Source organism: Danio rerio, chromosome 3 (genome assembly GCF_052040795.2).
Source record: "Danio rerio strain M-AB ecotype USA chromosome 3, GRCz13ab, whole genome shotgun sequence".
Taxonomy (NCBI): domain Eukaryota; kingdom Metazoa; phylum Chordata; class Actinopteri; order Cypriniformes; family Danionidae; genus Danio; species Danio rerio.
In genome coordinates this window covers 51866975-51881747 of record NC_141023.1, presented here as the reverse complement: position 1 = coordinate 51881747, position 14773 = coordinate 51866975, and positions in this window count along the sequence as shown.

Sequence of the window (14773 nt, the reverse complement as noted above, 5' to 3'; positions counted from 1 at the left end):
CAAGAGTGCTGTTCATGTGTTTTGTTTGCATTTTCATTTCCCAGATCCAATGTATAGGAATTCTTACGGCCTCTTTACAGAGAAATCGGTCCAATGTTTCCACATTATTCCCACAATTGAGGCAATTGTGTGTGGAACACTAAGATGTACAATGAGAGATGTGCTGTGAGAGATATATGAGGTAGTGTGAAAGATGGTCTAATCTCTTTTCCAATCTGTCTGGTCTTTTTGCTGTCATTTTTTTTTTTTTTTGATCTGGTTGAAAACCTTAAATAACTTGGTTGAAAAACAACATACATCTGTATAATCTCCATGTGAGTTATCAGTTTCATAGAACAAGTTCAAAGCTTTTGAAATCTACAGACATCATCTCGCTATGGCTTGCAGGAACTTTTCTGTTTTATCTTTTACATTTTTGCTATGTTAATTTCCACATATAACACCGTTGTTAACCCTAGAGAAACATTTCTATTCAAGGCATTATATAGGTATTTTTATTGATTATCATATAATAGTTGATTATTTTTACTTATGGTCTATAATGCTTTAATGGATGTGTGCTTTTATGCTTTAATCCTATGTTAAAACTCAAAGTGGAAAATACCTCCAGAATGAGCACTGCTGAAAACATGGCTGGTCACTAATGCACTGTTAATAACCAGTAATCTAGATAATATAATTTTCTGAATCAACTACAGGCCCTATTGGTATCAGATGGTAATGCATCAGAAGTCTTGCACATTCACAGAAAATAGCTTATTGTGTTATTTAGTTATTTTTTATTAATCATTTGTTTAAATAAGGTGGATAAAGAGGGGTTTGATCCATCTTGTAATTCAGAGATCCACAATTGTTGACCAACAACTGTACACATACCCAGTGGTGGAAAGAGGACTGAAATTAAAGTAAAAGCATCATTACCATTTTCCCAAAAATGTAGCGCAAATAAAGAAAAATCTGTTGTAAATAATACTCAGATGAGAAAAAGTAGCCATTTTAAACGTACTCTAGAGTAGTGAGTATTGAGTATTATGCTGTAAAAAAGGTGAAACATTTACCGTACATGCAATTTGTGCATGTGTGTGCAAAGGTAACATTCTGTAGTGCATTTAGTTATTGTCTAAGACTATTTCGTCACCTTGGAATTATAAGGTTCTATCTGCGTTCTGAATGATTTTGAGATATTGAGCTTCAAAGTTTTAGCATTCCATAGCAAACAATATGTGTGTAACATTTGTTTTTTTAAATAAAAAAGTCTTAAAATGTAAACAACTTCTAAAAAAACATCCCATAATGTAAATAATTTGTCATTTGATAAGAATATGTCAATAACTCAATTTTGACAAAAACTTCAGATAGAACCTTATAATTCTAAGGTGTTGATTTGGTGATTTCAGTCATCATACAGTAAACATTCGCCATCTTCTTTTCAGTGATTTGGCCCAACAACCCATCTGAGACAGAATTCTGATGGAGAGGGTTGGGTCGAATTAAAACAGATTTTCATTTCTAGTTTTTTGTAAACCTTTTTGTGTTTTATAGCTGTGCTACAAAACAAGCTAAAATGAATTATTTTACCAAATATTGTAAATGAATCGGATGTTTTTTTAATGTAAATATTGTCATCTCACAGTTCAGCAAGCAATTCAAGGCAACAACTAGTGTGATTCTGTTATAAATTAGATTGTTTTGTTTTTACTGTAATAGATTTATTAGAAAATGCTACAAAAATACTGTATTAGTTTATATAAAGCAATGTTTTCTTGACATTTTTTAAACAAGTCCAAAGACATGCGATATAGGTGAATTGGGGTGCCTAAATTGTCCGTAGTGTATGAATGTGAATGAATGGGATGTTTCCCAGAAATGGGTTGTAGCTGGAAGGGCATCTGCTGCCTATAACATTTGCTGGATAAGTTGATGGTTCATTCCGCTGTGGCGACAGATAATAAAGGGACTAACCTGAAAATAAAATGTATAAATGAATGAATGAATATATGCCTTTTAAGTTGATCAAAATGGCATGCTAGGCATACAGTAATCTGTCTTATTTTTGAATTCCGATTAGACCAATCAACACTGTAAATAATGCAGGGTCCCACCTAATACAAGTGACTTACAAGTGAACATAAAACAAATAAGTCATTCTAAAAAACTCAAGATTTGTGTTATTTCAGCTCATTTTAAATAAGTACTTTGAAAGTGCAAAATCTCAATATTTTTGAGTATACAATTTTTGAACAATTGACTTTAAAAACATTTGACCAGTTATAACAAACAAACAAACTTTATTTTGATGGTCTGTTACATTGGAACATGTCAACTAATTCTCATTAGATTATAAGGAGACTGTTAGGTTGGAGTTAGGGTTAGTGTAAGTTGGACTGTACTTGCAAAGTTTCTTATAGTCAGTTAAATGTCTGTTTAAGGAGGAGTATCAACTGATATTAAGCAGACAGTCTACTAATACTCAAATGGACCATCAAAAAAAAGTCTTACTAAATAGATAAAATAATAAAATGAATGAACAAATAAACAATAAATGAACTATTTATTTGTAAGATTAAACCATTTAAGCAGTTTACAACCTTTTTTTTTTTACATTTCTAATATTTCTCTTGTGTTCCATGGTACAGACAAATTATAAAACAACATGAACGCAAGTGGGATAAAAAGTATTTTTGGCTATTAACATTTTTTAAGCTGCTGTCCTTGTATCAACTGTTGGCTTGTTCCCTTCGCTGTTAGTGATTGCAGGTTTTATCCTTGTTGGGACATTTAGTCATCACAAAGATAGCACAGCCCAACCCACGCATACAATAAAAACAAGCATGAAGCAAGAACCACTTTTCTTATAATTACGAAGAAACATAATTAACCCCATATATAGAAATCTCTGTTATTCTCAAGACTTCCTCCAGTAAACAACATTTATCTTATCTGCCTCTTTCTGTCTTGTCTGGACTTTAAATTCTTGGAAAAGCAAGTAAAATAGCACTGGTTACCAGCATATGTTGTGCTCTTTCAGGACTTTGAACTGTCTTGAGATGTCTTGGCTTACCACATAAACTATATCTACAGTCTTAGAAATTCTGGATGAAAATTATCAATTAAATGTGCACTAAAAATGCTGGGTTGTTTTAATTCAATGCTGTTTCAAATCAAAACAAATATGGACAAACCTTATGGCTGGCTTAAAAGAAGTTATTTAAAGGTGCTTTATGTAGGTTTTTGACTTTTCTAAGGCATAAAAACTGTGTATTTGATTCTATCAGTCAGAAAGGCTCTCGAAGTTTTTGTCCGTGACCAAAAAGCCACCTCCGGTGGACAGTATCAGACTCCGAAATGAGACACAAAGTTAAAGTTCTACATGAGGTGGTTATTATTTGGAAATAATATAAATATTACAAACATGAACATTTGGGAAGCAAGCTACATTTAAACCCCATTTACTAACAACCAGCTACATGACGAGATTTGCAGTGAGAAGCAGTTTGGCTGTTTGCACCAGACGAAACATGACAAAAATTTAAACACAGACATTCAGAATAGTGCATTTACTGCACTCCAATGAAATGGTAAGGTTTAAAATCTACTTAATACATATTAAACCTTTTTAACATTGTTAAATGTACATGTTGAATCACTGATATGTGTTGGCTTGCACTGAGTCACAGTTCTAAAGTTCAATATCAAAAAATTGTTTTTGTTTTCAAGATCTGAGGTGAACTATCTGCTTCTGTTTTCAGTAGTATGGTAATAAATGTCATGTAAAAATGGCATTAAAACTCACATTGTTAACATTTACAGTTAATCTCAGTGGCTTTGGTGCATTTCTCACAACACTATTTACATTTGCACAACAGTTAATGCATTTTTCAAAACAATTAGTACAAACTGCAAAACCTAGATGATAACCTGCAAAAGCGTGTCACCCACTCAAAATGGATAGCTCATTCCTCAAAAGCAAGTATTCATGTCAATTAAAGTGTAAGTGTCATCAAGATGAAACATCCTGACACCATTGTTTATGAACAAGATAGTCAAATGGCTTTGTCATGTTTTCATTATGACAGTTTACTCTGTACATTTTTTTTAATGCAAAAAAACTCATATTTTGGTGACACTTCCTGAAAATGCTCAAGACAGCACTTTATACAGCCATTAAAAAAATTGTGAGAAATGCACCAAAGCGACTGAGAAAAACTGTAATTATCAGCCTCGCTCTTGTTGGTGTCATCAATCTGGTAACCTGCGTTTGTGTGCCTTTTGAACCAGAATAGCAATACCTAGCTCAACCACTGAGTGTCAAAATTGCATACTGCAGTTTTAAGTGTAATTGCAAAACCTACTGATTAGGTTTGTCCATATTTGACGCAAAAATAGTTCATTGGGAAACAAATTTAATTTAAAATAAGTAAAATGTTTACCCTACCAATTAAGTTAGTAAATTAGTTTTAGCCAAATTTGAGTATTACTCTATGCTAAAAAATAAGTACTGTTAATCCAGTGCTGGGGCAAATATGAACATACTCAACAGTTGTGTTTAAAATGTTTATTACGTTTCAGAAAAAAACTATGCTTCCGATTGGGTTTGTCCAAATTTTATCCAAAATGAATTTAGTTACAATTTTAGATTTAACTTAATGAAATATATATATATATATATATATATATATATATATATATATATATATATATATATATATATATATATATATATATATATATATATATAAATGTCACATACTAAAAATAATGGTTTGTGTTCGAATATTGGTTTAAAAAATGTTATTTAAATAAAATAAATCTGCACAACATTGGATTTGTCCAGTTGACCCAATGCTTGGTTAACACAAACACACAATTTTTTTCTAAAGGGTCTTAATGCTGTCTCTCATATTCTCTCTCTTCAATGAAGAATGTTTGCAAAAAAGATAATGGTGGACATGTAACACAGAATGTGTGTTGAGCTGCAAAATGGATGTGGAAATCTTCCAAACTCTCAGCTGAAATCAGCTTTCAGTGTCTGTGGCTCTTGTGTCTGAATCTGGCAACATTTCACAGCTCTGCTGAAAGACATCTTTACAGCAGACACGAATCAGAGGAGCAAATATAGGCCTGGATAAGGACTGGCTTTGCACGCTTTTCTGGTTGGTCCCTGTCTGTCACTGATCCCTTTCAGCTGACCAAATGACCCTTGCACACCATCTGGTCAAGCTGCCAGAGGAAACACGAAAAGGCTGTTAGGTTTACGCCAGTGACCTGTGATAGCACTTCTTCGAATTGCCTATGATCGCTTCATTTATTCTGTGTGACTGTGCACTGTATGTTGGGGTCCAAAAGTCAGTGACCACTGTGAATATGTGGATTTTGCTTAAACCTAGAGCTAAACATAACGTCTAAAAGCTAATAAATATTTAGGATTACTCTTTTTCCAGGTCACCAATCCAATAACCAATGTTTGATATCGACCACTTCTTTCTACTGATGATCTTGGTTTCGTAAGGTGTGAAATAGTTAATTCTGCATGTGATTTGCAGATTAAATCCAGAGATTAATCAACTTCAGCATCATCATAAAATAGACAAAAGATGCAATAGAGAATTTAACTTCAACTTCTTTATTTATATAGCACACTTACCTGCAATGTGAATTGCCCAAAGTGCTTCACATGGCATGTAGAAAGGTAAAATATTCAACAGACGTAGATAACTACAGTAAGTACAAATGTTAAAGAGCCCCTATTATGGGTTTTTGAAAAAGACCTTCCATGTAGTGTGTAACATTGTTATCATTGTAACTAAATGAAGTGAAATATCCAGCTAAGGCTTAAATCTGAAAGTACACCGTGTTAAAATTGATTCATATATAAAAGAGTCGACTCATAGTGGTTAAAATGAATCGCCATAGTACTGAGTCTTTAGCTGTGTTGGCGTGACGTCGAAACAGAACTCACACAGACCTGGGAAAATTTACACCCCCGGCCACAAACACTGTAGAAAGAAAAAGAGGAAGACTAAGGCCGTACTCACACTAGGTACGCTCACACCATATCGGGCCTCGGCACGCTTACGTCATCGCTGCTGCTCTGTTCAGTGAGAGGCGCTCTCTATGGCAAGTCTTTTTAGCATTTAAATCTTAGTTCTGACTCCATAAATTTATTTAGAGATATCTCTAATTATATTTTGACTAGTCATAATTATAATTCCACAACTCAGAATGACAATTAGAGATATCTGCAATTACAATTGTACTAGTACGAAATCAGATTGGAGATATCTGCAAATATATTATGACTAGTCATATTCCTCCATTGACTTTCATTGAAAAATATTTGCAGATATCTTTAAATGAGTTTTGATTAGTCACAATTGTATTTAGAGATATCTCCAAATGAATTTTGACTAGTAACAATTGTAATTAGAGATATCTCTAACTGAGTTTTTACTAGTCCTAATACATTTGGAGATATCTTTAATTCGTCATATTTAGAGATATTTACAAATATATTTGAAGATATCTCTAATTAATTTATTAATAGTCGAATTACAGTTCTAGATATCTTGAATTGGATTTTTGACTAGTCAAAATTCATTTTGAGATATATCGAATTACAATTGTGACTAGTCAAAACTTATTTAGAGATATCTGCAAATATTTTTCAATGGAAGTCAATGGAGGAATATGACTAGTCAGTCATAATATATTTGCAGATATCTCCAATCTGACTAGTGAAATTATAATTATGACTAGTCAAAATATAATTAGAGATATATCTAAATATATTTATGGATAGTCAGAACAGGGTTTAAATGCTAAAACGGCTTGCCATACGCTCTCACCCAGTAGCACAGTGGAGATTTCTCTAGTTATATCCTTTCAGTCGTTTGTTATGCATTGACATGCAGTCAAATATTTCGCCAAACAGTCCTTATGATTAAAAGTCACGTCTCGCTTTCAGTTTCGGGCTTTGGCGAGTTTTGCACTCACACACAAGTGTTATGACCTAAACCGGTCACCACAAATAAGGAGAAGTCGAGTACAATTGCGGTACAAAAATATATTTATTTACTATTATTAAGGTCATGTTGCTAGCCCATCAGGTCCAAAACCGATCCCAGCCGAAAGGTAAGTGACCAGATTCCACGTGCAGCCTCTCCCTCTCGTCTGAAACGAACACGCTATTTATAGCAGAGCAACTCAATCACAAACCGGTGTTCTCAATCCCAGCGCAATCAGCTGGACCTGCAACACACACACACAGATGCACAGACCGACACCCACACCCCAGCCACAAACGACCACAAGGGGTCGTCACACCTTCCTCCCCAAAAAAATTAATTAAAAAAAAAAACTTATACACAATCAACAAATAAGAAACAGAACACAAATCGACATATCTCTATCACTTCAAGAGACCGGTGCACGAGAAAGGGCGTCCGCCAAAATATTTTCCTTCCCCTTGATGTGGTGAATCTCCAAATTGTACGGCTGTAAAAATAAAGACCATCGCATTAAACGTTGGTTAGGATTTTGTAAAGTTGTCAAAAACGTCAAAGGGTTGTGGTCACAATAGATAACCACCGGCAATCCACCCCCCCCAACATAGACATCAAAATGCTGGAGTGCCCAAACCAATGCCAAGGCTTCCTTTTCGATTACAGAATAATTAATCTGATAAGGCAGAAATTTTTTGGAGAAGAAACATACTGGACGTTCCACCCCATCACCATCATCCTGTAGGAGCACAGCCCCTGCCCCAATCTCACACGCATCTACATGTATTTTAAATGGTCTGTCCCACTGCGGCGCAGCAAGAACTGGAGCATTTGTCAACAACGCCTTCACATTTTCAAAGGCATTTTGACAGATTGAATTCCACTCAAACACACGTGACACTTTCAACAAATCGGTCAACGGAGCGACGGTTTCTGAAAAATTATTACAAAAACTCCGATAATATCCCACCATCCCAAGAAAACGCATCAATTCTCGCTTGGTACGGGGTGGGGGATATCTGTCAATTGCCTCAATTTTAGCACTCACGGGACGCACAACTCCATGACCAACAACCTTACCCAAATAGGTTACCGTGGCCCTAGCGAACTCACACTTCGCTAGGTTCACAGTAAGCCCTGCTTCCTTCAGACGCTCAAATAGCTGCCTAATTCGCCGTAGATGTTCCTCCCAAGAATCGCTATATACAATCAAATCATCCAAGTAAACTGCACAACCTTCCAAATCAGTTATCACACGATTCATTAGCCTCTGAAATGTGGCCGGTGCATTTCGCAATCCGAAACTCATCACATTATAAGAATATGCCCCATCAGGTGTAATAAACGCAGAGACTTCACGGGCGCGCGGACTCAGCGGAATCTGCCAATAACCCTTCAATAAATCAAATTTACTGAGGTATCTGGCAGCACCCACTTTGTCCACACAATCTTCGATACGGGGAAGGGGAAAAGAATCAGGTTTTGTGATTGCATTTAATTTTCTATAATCGGTACAAAATCTCAAGGTACCATCTTTCTTTTTTACTAGCAAGCAAGGAGATGACCAACTAGAAGAAGATGGAACAGCCAAATTATTCTCCAACAGATACTTAACCTCCGATTCCAATTGCTTCCTTTTTTCCCACGGCACTCTATAGAATCGCTGACGCACTGGAAGGGAATCCCCCACATCAATATCGTGTTGTACAACATGCGTCTGATTAGGAACATCTGAAAAAAGGCATACATAATCCTCAATCAATCTGACCAACTCTAAACGTCTCTCAGTAGGAAGATGTTGCAAAAAGGCTGGTAAGTCACTCAGAATTTCTGAATTACTCAATCGAGGACACATAATGCTGTCATCTGGCTCCATTGTCTTTTCATAATCCAAAAATAATTCATCAGATGTCGCAGGATGAACGGACAATACAGGGGATACCTGACAACAAACTGAGCCTGAACGGCCATAAAAAGGTTTAAGTAAGTTAACATGACATACTTGAGTTTTTGTCCTTCTTTCTGGTGTCGCAATAACATAATTTTCATCCGACTCTTTACGGTGAATCACATACGGGCCAGCAAATCTAGCTTTAAATGGAGAAGTAGTCACCGGCAATAACGCCATTACCTGATCCCCGACACTAAAAGATCGGTGCTCAGTTCTACGATCGTACGCATGCTTCATTTTTAATTGTGCCTGCATTAAGTTTGCTTTAGCCAACTTAACAGCCTCAAAGAGTCGTCTTTTAAACCCGTTTACATACTCCGCTAATTTTTTCGGTGGCTCAAGAGAAATCCAATCATCCCGTAACGCAGCTAGTACCCCACGGACATTATGACCGAAAACCAGTTCATTTGGGCTATAACCAGTACTTTCATGGGTTACCTCTCTGGCAGCTAACATGAGCCAAGGTAACCCCTCCTCCCAGTCACGATCCAGTTCTGTACAATAAGCACGTAACAGGGATTTAATAGTCTGGTGGAAGCGTTCAATCGCGCCCTGACTCTGCGGATGATACGCCGTAGATATATTATGCTTAACATTAAGCTGTCGCAAAACTTCCTCAAACACTCCCGAAGTAAAATTAGTACCCCGATCTGACTGTATGATTTTAGGTATCCCAAAGACTGACATAAATTGGGAGAGCGCCTTAAGAACAGACTTCGCTGTAATTGATCGCAGTGGAAAAGCTGCCGGGTACCGTGTAACCTGACACATAACAGTCAGCAAATACTCACTACCAGACCTTGATCGACTCAAAGGACCCACACAGTCCACTATTAAATGACTGAATGGTTCAGACACCGCAGGGATAGGACGTAACGGAACAGGTTTTGGATTCTGATTTGGTTTACCTATTAGCTGGCAAACAGGACAAGTTTTAATATAGCTCGACACATCGCGTTTTAGTCGAGGCCAAAAAAAATTCCGCATTAAACGATCATACGTCTTCCTCACGCCCAAATGCCCAGACTGATCATCATGAGCGAGCTTTAACACCATCGATCTTAAAGGGGTTGGAATTACTACCTGTACGTATGGCGTCCCTATAGAGGCTTTAGCTTGTGGAGTCCATTTTCTTATCAAAACCCCTTCACACATGAAATACCCCTGGGCTGCATTAGCATCGGAGAGCACCTGTGAAAACAATTCATTCAACGTCAGATCTGCTTTTTGCTGCTTAATCAATTCATCCTGCGATACAGAAAGCAACGACGCTGGCCAAGAAACACCCCCATCTATTTGAAATGGTACCTCATTTTTCATAATACTCATCCGACTTGCTGAGCGCGTGACTGCACAAGCAGGAAAAACATCATGATAATCCAATCCACTATCCCGGTCTGCAACGGATATGGGTTTTGACGTTACAATTAATGGTGGTGCTGACTCACCCCAAACTCGTCCACCAGCCAAATTATTCCCAAGAATGACAGAAACTCCTTCCACTGGAAGGGCAGGTCTCAGCCCTAGTTCCACATCACCATGAATCAATTTAGACTGCAACGTAACCCTATGCAGTGGCACCGACATCCTAGTTAACCCAATTCCACAGATCAACATTGACTTGCCCGTAAATGATTCTTTTGAGAAAGGTAATACGGACTCCAAAATGAAAGAAGCAGATGCCCCTGTGTCCCGCAGAATTTTCACCGGCACACGCTCGCCTTCTGGAAGAGACACAAAACCATCAGAAACAAAAGGTGAAAAGTTACACTCAGAAAAGGAACTCTCCCGCATTTCGTTACTACATGGTATGAAGGAGGACTCAGATTCAACAGATCTAGCCACCGGTGCGGCTAAGAATGTAGGTTTTGGCTGGATGTAACGGCCCCGACCTTTCATCTGTAACGCAGGACACTCTTTCTTCCAATGCCCATGACCTAAACAATAATTACAGATTAAAACTGGATCGTTTTTACCAGCAATTTTCGTGTTTCCATAACGCGTGACTGTCGGTAACTCTGGACGCTGCACAAATGTAGGTTTCTCTTTAAGACAACCCACATCACTCCCCACTCTATGAATTAAATCATACTCGTCTGCTAATGCTGCTGCCTCTGCTATTGACAAAACATTACGTTCTGCAATAAATATAGCAATTTGATTTGGCAGTATGTTCTTAAACTGCTCCAAAACAACCAATTCCACCAGATCCTTAAACAATTTGACAGAGGCAGAATTACACCAGCGTGTAAAACACAATTGCAGTTCACGTGCTACTTCTACATATGACTGGGTAAAGTTCTTTCTTAAACCACGGAATTTTTGGCGATACGCTTCTGGAACCAATTCGTATGCCTTCAAAACGGCCTTTTTAACTTTATCATAATTTTGACTATCGGCCAAACTCAAAGCAGAATAAGCTTTCTGTGCTTTACCCGTCAATACACACTGTAACATTAACGATCGTTCGGCCTCCGGCCAACTCTGATTGTCCGCAACTCATTCAAATAACAAAAAAAATGTATCCACATCTTCTTCATTAAACAAAGGCATTAATCGCAAGTTTACTGCTACATTAAAATTAACAGAAGGTAGCCCCCCCTCTGCTCCTTCACCTAAATCATCATCATTTAATCTCACTTTTCCATCCTTCATTAGATCCAAACGTTGCTGTTGAAGATCTAATTTTCTATTTTCCAAAGATTGTTGTGCCAAAATAGTTTCCTGTTCTAATTTTCGTTTCTCAATTTCCATTTTAAACTCCAATTTTCGCTGTTCTAACTGGAGAAGTACCAACTCTTTCTGTTGTTCAAAGGTAAAGGTAGTAGAGGGATACCTCGTAACCGAAACCCCTACTTCTGAAGACATAATCCCTTTCTCTATAAAAGCCATCTTTAAAACTGTCCTAACATTTTCTTTCAGTTTTTTATCATTTGTCGTAAGGACAATACCATAGTGGGCTGCAATCTCGATCAATTGGTCTTTTGTTAACAAATTAAATATTTGCTCAGAAGGATTCTCAATAAACTCACCTACTTCAATTGACGTCATAATCAGGAACAGAAGGGGCACAACGAAAGAGAAAGAAAAAAAAAAATCTATATATGTCTATATACATATACATACATACATATATATATATATATATATACACACATATACAAAATAAAAGAAAAATAATAATCAATAAACCCCTTAAGTAATTTACCTCCTTGCCACACCCACTGGAGACAACAAATATATTTGCGCCCTGTATATTAATTTCGCAACCTATAACTATACATAAATCTAACTAAGTAGACCCTAGTCTTCAAGCATACAGTGGTGGGTTTTTATGCACCAAATACCGCAGGCTGAGAACAACAACCAATTATATTGGCGATTCTCTCACACCTCGGCGTGCTCCCGAGACATAGCTCTAACCACCGATCTGCTCAAAAATAACAAACTAAAAAAAAAAATTGACATGTCCCAAGAGACATATCACTTAATCCTAACAACGAAATTAATTCACAGGGCTATTTGAAATGTCAACCAGCTGTGCATGGAATTACACAAAATAAGTCTATTCTTTCAATACAATTGCACTCGATTCTCCCAATAATAAATCAAATTTCAGTTTTATCATCATAACCAATTAACCAAAACAAATTTAACAAAATCCAAAACAATAACAAAAATTATACAAACAATACCAAATTTAACCAGTCTAAGAAAAATGTTTTAGACGAGCCCCCATTTGTTATGACCTAAACCGGTCACCACAAATAAGGAGAAGTCGAGTACAATTGCGGTACAAAAATATATTTATTTACTATTATTAAGGTCATGTTGCTAGCCCATCAGGTCCAAAACCGATCCCAGCCGAAAGGTAAGTGACCAGATTCCACGTGCAGCCTCTCCCTCTCGTCTGAAACGAACACGCTATTTATAGCAGAGCAACTCAATCACAAACCGGTGTTCTCAATCCCAGCGCAATCAGCTGGACCTGCAACACACACACACAGATGCACAGACCGACACCCACACCCCAGCCACAAACGACCACAAGGGGTCGTCACACAAGCGTACCGCGCCAAAGCCCAAGTGATCCGCGCTCAGGTACACCTCTTCCAACCGGGCCAGGGCCGGCCAAGTGAACCGTGCTTGAGCCCAATTCAGCGCACTCACACTTCTCAAACGATCCGGGAAACGGGCCTGGGCACGGTACAGATTGCATAGTGTGAGTAGGCTCTAACACTGTAGCAGATCCTGGTTGAATCAAGCCGTGTAGACGGTGTGCTCAGAAGTATGATGGAAAGTTCGTGTTATTTTCCCTACCCAAAGATGAGGTTGTGAAGAGTCAGAGGTTGAAGTTTATTTTAGCAAAAATACCTCAGCATTATAGCCCCAGCCTTGTGCTGTGTTTCTGGCATTTTTCTCATGAGTGCTTTAGCAATCTACATGCTTACTGTTACGTCCCGACCAGTCTAGGGTTGGTGGGAACAATAACAAGTGTAAAAAAACAAACAAACAAAGAGATAAACTCAAATACTCAATTTAGGGTTTTCCCCTTCTCCTGTCCCAACTCACAATAATCACAACGCTGATCAAGTAGTAACAATATTTATTTACTTAGAAAACAAAGATAGAAGCATCTCTTCGGAAGGGAATCCAGGCCAAAATAATAAACAAAAAGACAGCTAACTTGCGGGGAAATAATTCTAACTTACCTGCTCAAATAAAAGTACCCCAAATAAAATTACAGCAAACTTCCCTTTCTCCCTTGCTACCACAAACCAGGAGAAAACGTTTTAAAGTAAATGGCGATTCCCAACCTACCGCTTCTGTTTCTAACCAAAACTAATATATATAAATAGGTATTTAATCAGAAAAGCCAATAGATTCACATTTAACAGAGAGTCGTTTAAGAAAATAATTAGTAACAGAAATCAATCTATTCACACCAAGTCAACCAACAATTTGGGGCAGGAGATAGGAGACGCTCGGAACAACAGCAGCGACGACGACGGAGATTTGCGACCTGCACCGAGCAGAAAGATCTCCCCATTGTTCCTCTCCTCCAGCTTATATACGCTCCCACACGCAACACGGCTGGACCGCAATCAAGCGCAGCTCTAGAGGGAGGGGGAGAGAGAGAGAGAAAGCTGCGCATGCTCCACAGCGCACAACACAACATCAGCTCCAAATGCATAACAAAACACAAATCTGTATATATATAATATTTATATATATAAAATTAGCAAACAAATAATTAATACGTTCTATAACGTAACACTTACAATGGGGGATTCGTTGGCGGTTTGTTAAAGTAAGGATCAGAAAAGACTATTGCTGTATGGGACTTTGTCAGAGCTCGACAGGAACTTTATCAGTACACATTTATGGATCAGTTTCTTCCTCCATTTCAGAAGTGTAAGTAAGTCCGATTAAAATGGTGGCCTCCTTGTTTTCTCTAGATTCAAATTACGTATTTAATTGTGTTACTTGTAAGTGCTTGTACTGTATCTGGTTAACTCTTTATATTTTCATATCGTGTCTTAAACCATGTTGAAAACGTGATGCGTGTCACTTTTTTACGGATTTAAGCGCATTTGTAAACTCTCGATCCACTGCGTTTGTAGTTGCTATGACCGTCAGCTGTTCCTACACACGTGTCAAGTTTCAAAATGAAAACGCAAATGAAAAAAAGAAAGTAGCGATTTCTAAATTTACTTTGTTTTTTAAATGAACAAGCTTGTAAGTAAGTAAGTAAGTAAGTAAGTAAGTAAGTAATTAAGTTACTAACTAACTTACTAACTAAGTAACTAGCTAACTAACT